The sequence below is a fragment of the Grammomys surdaster genome, unplaced genomic scaffold, assembly GCF_004785775.1.
Source record: "Grammomys surdaster isolate TR1022 unplaced genomic scaffold, NIH_TR_1.0 317204, whole genome shotgun sequence".
Classification (NCBI taxonomy): Eukaryota; Metazoa; Chordata; class Mammalia; order Rodentia; family Muridae; genus Grammomys; species Grammomys surdaster.
Window position 1 is genome coordinate 1 of NW_021626753.1, and position 4,352 is coordinate 4,352.

A 4,352-nucleotide genomic window follows, 5' to 3' on the forward strand; every position below is an offset into this window, starting at 1 on the left:
TTTTTTTTCCCAGAGCATGTTTTATCACATGATCCAAACTGTCCCATGATCCATACTCTGGGGAACACAGCTACCTGCCTCATCTCATTCTTCTCTGCCATGATTGGGGTAAGATCTCGCAATAACAGCATAAGGTTTCTTCACCTCCAGGATCACTGTGTCCTCTAAATTTTTCTCAGCAGGCATGCCCATATACCCTCAAACCACGTCCCCCTATCCTACATGCTGGGTGGCCTGACAGTGGTGTCTACGATGGTGGCAACCCTAGCTGTTTACACCATTCCAAAGCTCTGTGCCAAGAACGCAAGTCCACCAGCATTTAAGCTGGACATGTCTCAACATAGAACCACAGTGCTCACAAAAGCAGTGGCCATGCGGTTAGGGGCTGGGAAGTGTGCCCGGGCATTTTTTGTAGCATACCAGTCAGGAAGCTCAGCACCTATCACTGTGTAGGTGGAAGCAATACAACCATCCACCCTACATCAGATGAGTACCCTCTTTGCAGGTTTGTGATAGGTGGCTAGCTCCTGGAGGCAGCTGGAGGGCCAAAGAAATAAGCAGAAGTCTAAACACAACAAAATTAATTAAGGGAGGGTCAGGTTTCAGATTTTCCTCAGAGGTATGTAGGACTGGTTCTTCTAAGTGTCAGTTGTTGCTTATGGCTAATTCATCCATAAAGACAAGGACTGAGTTTTAAGCCCAAAGGTTGTTCTGTTCATCTTTTTACTGGGTTTTATTCTCCCCAGGAGTTAACAAATCTCCTTCCTGTGTGTCTCTGCTCCTCTGCTGAAAAAAGAAAAAAAAAAAAAAAGCACAGATTTCTGAACTCTGCTCTAGGTTGAATCCTTGATTCCACAATGGCAAACATGGGAAGGAGAAAGCTGGTTGGTGCTCTGTGGTATTCACCTCATGCATAACAGCTCTAGAACACACGTAAGTTGTCTTCACCCTTAGTCATTTCAAGAGTTAGTGACATAGCAGTGATATTGTTTCTTTTGCTTGCTCTGGTTCCTTTGTTCTTGTGGGAGTGGTACTGGATGCATGTGGGCATGGGTGGGTATGGAGGTGACAACTTTGAGGTGCATGGGTTTCAGGGTCACCAGGCTTGCACAACAAACAACTTTACCTGCTGAGCCTTCTTGCCAGCTTTGTATTTAAAAAAAAAAAAACAACAACAACAACAACCAGGGTCTAAGTAGCCCAGGCTGGCCCTAAACTAAGACACAGTTCTTCCACCTGAACCTCCAAAATACTGAGATTACAGGCATGAACCTCTATGCCCAGCTATATAACTTTCTTGGAAGACCAGATTTATGGAGTCATAATGCAGACTGGGCTGCTGTTGCCACTGCATAGGGACAGGAGAGGGAGGCTTTGCTGCTTTTGAATGAGCACATCGGAGCTTCATGATGACGGGAACATTCTGCTACCAAACCGGACAACCTGAGTTCTGTATCCAGCACCCACACTGTAGAAAGAGAAAACTGATTCCTCTTCTTTTTTTTTTTTTTTAAGATTTATTTATTTTATGTATATGAATGCTCTATCTGCTTTTTACACCTGGAGGCCAGAAGAGGGCATCAGATCACATTATAAATGGTTGTGAGCCACCATATAGTTGCTGAGAATTGAATTCAGGACCTCTGGAAGAGTAGACAGGGCTCTTAACCACTGAGCCATCTCTCCAGCCTGAGAACTAATCCTTGTATGATGTTCTCTGATCTCCACAAATGCACCATGGAGTGCACATGCATTGCAGGGATGAACAAAAATAAAGAAGCAAGTAAATAAATAAGTTAAATAGATTTAATACATAATAATAATTTTATTTTTCAATAATTATATGATTAGATATTTTAAATAATTATTTAATAAATAAATAAGTTTGTAAGTAGTATGGATTCCAAGGTAAAAGCATAAAATAGCTGAAGAAAAACAGTGTAAAAAGTCTTTTTCAGGAGGCTGGGATTGTAGCACAACTGAGTTTTCATACTGTGCCCTAGATTTGATCCTTGGTACCACATAAATGACATGGTGGATCATGCCTGTAATCCAAGCATGTAGGAGGTCAAGACAAGAGGATCAAAATTTGATGGCTGGACTGGGAGATGACTCAGTAGGAAAAGCACTTACCTCACAAGTGTAAAGACCAGATCTCAGATCTCCAGAACCCATGTCATAAAGAGGGTAAAGCAGTGTAGTGTACATCAGTAACCCCAGCGTGCCAGCAAGCAGGGAGCCAGAGTCTGGAGAATCCCCTAAAGCTTGCAGGCCAGCAAGCCTGAATGCACAGTAGTGAACAACAGAAGACCCTACATCAAATGAGGGAGAGGGTAAGGACCAACCTATAGCCAAGGTTGACCTCTGACCCCACTCATGCCCTTGTGGCTCTATGCATATACCTGCACTTACACTACACACTCCTACTAAAGTTCAAGGTTATCCTGGGATACATGGTTAGTTCAAGCCTAGCCTAAGATACATGAGACCCTAGCAGAGGAGGAGGAGGAGGAGGAAGAGGAGGAAGAGGAGGAGGAGGAGGAGGAGGAGGAGGAGAAATGGTCAGTCAATAGTGAAAATGTATGCATGCATATAAATGCAGTCATTTTCTCTGCCCAACTCATGACCTTTCTCCATAGCACGGAGCCCCCTCACTGATGAAGATAACATTTCTGGGGAAGAACCAGAAATGTTCTCCGTTCAGAGTCAGCATCCTTCACCTACATCCCTCAGTTTCCAGGCCTGGCTCTCTGGTCCTCTTCACAATACTTTCACTGCTGACTACAGCATACTAGCAGACGATCATAAGGATGTGATGATCGAAGACTGATTAATACGCTTTCAGGTTTCCTTTGTAAATAAGGATTTGCTTCTGTCTTCTCCCTAACCACAAGCAAGCCCATGAGCTGAGAAAGAGCTGGGGAGCCAGAACTTGAGCCCTGGAGAGCAGCTGGGCCAGGAAGCACTCAGATGCTTGGAGTCAGACATGCAATTTCCCTATCTTAGAAAGTATCACATGTCCTGGCTGTTTCCTAAGTAACTTCTGGCTGATGGGTGATAATATTAGAATAAATGAAAAGTTGTTTGTCTCTGGTGGGGAAAAAAATCAGTCTTCAAAGGAATAATAAAATGTTGCTCTGCTAAGCCTCCTTAAATGTGTTTCCATTGAACCATACGATGACCTATTCAATCACAGTCTGATGAACGAGAAGAAAAGCCATGCCTCTGACTTGATGTTGAACCAAGGCAAGACACCTCTTGCCAGTTTCTTGAAGGAGCCAAACATCATGTCCAGAATGTGACAAAGGTCTTTCAGATATTCTACTAATGGCGTTAGCCAGAAATACCCTCACCTCCTCAGCTGTCCGAAGACAGGTTCTGTTTCACAGCCAACCTAGGAAATCTGTTTGTCAGTCTTCAAAACATATTTATAATCACCTAGAGTCAATCTAATTGCACTCCTTCTCTGAGGCACAGCCGGATTTTGATGCAGAGTTAAGCTAGAGCTGGGGTTGTAGCTTCCTGGGACAGTGCTTATCCAGCATGCATGAGGCTATGGGTACCATGTTCTGAACCTGAAAAAAAAGAAAAAAAGACTGAGGAAGGAAAGCTGGCTTGAGGTAAATATATCCTGTTTAGTGAAGTACTTGATGCAGTTTCAGGCTAAGGCGCAATCGTGCATTCCACAGCTGTCAAAGCCGTGTCTAATTACAATCACCACCCGTACTGATCACCGCCCTGTTAGGAACCCCCAACCACAAATTTATTTTTGTTGCCACTTTATAACCATAATGTTGCTGCTAAGCAGTGTCTCAGTTCCTCAGACCATCGGAAGTCTGTGTTTTCCGATGGTTGTGACCCACAGTTGACACCCTCTGATTGACAGCTTGACTTCAGGACTCTGAAATACTCGTGTGTTAGCATGAATACTGAACAAGAGTATTTGATTTGACATAATTTAAGTGAATCACAGAAAGTAATCTGCCACAGGCAGGGGCAGGCAGCTCATTGGTAGAGCACTTGTCTCGTATATATGAGGTCTTAGGTTCGATCCCCTGGACCACAAAGAGAGATTACCACCAAGAATGTACAAAGTCATCATTAATGCTTGAAATACAGTACTTTTATGTATTAATACTTAACAGTATCTCAGAAAGTAGGATTCTCAAGACCTTGTGAAAATACACAATACAGTTTTGTTTTTTAAAAAGTTAAAGCAAGCGGGGATGGGAGTGGAGGGCTGAAGAGGAGTGACCAGGAAGGGAGACAACATTTGAAATGTAAATAAATAAAATAACCGATTAAAAAAAAAAAGTTCAAGCAATTGGGGCAAAGGCTAAAGAAGGACAGAA

General features: G+C 43.1%; 1 long non-coding RNA gene across 1 annotated transcript; it reads left to right on the top strand.

Moving 5' to 3' along the window:
- Positions 1–836: 836 nt before the first annotated feature.
- LOC114616345 lies at positions 837–3,144 on the top strand. The gene is made up of 2 exons (XR_003710624.1): positions 837–933; positions 2,640–3,144. It is a non-coding gene; the product is annotated as an uncharacterized LOC114616345 (long non-coding RNA).
- Positions 3,145–4,352: the final 1,208 nt, after the last annotated feature.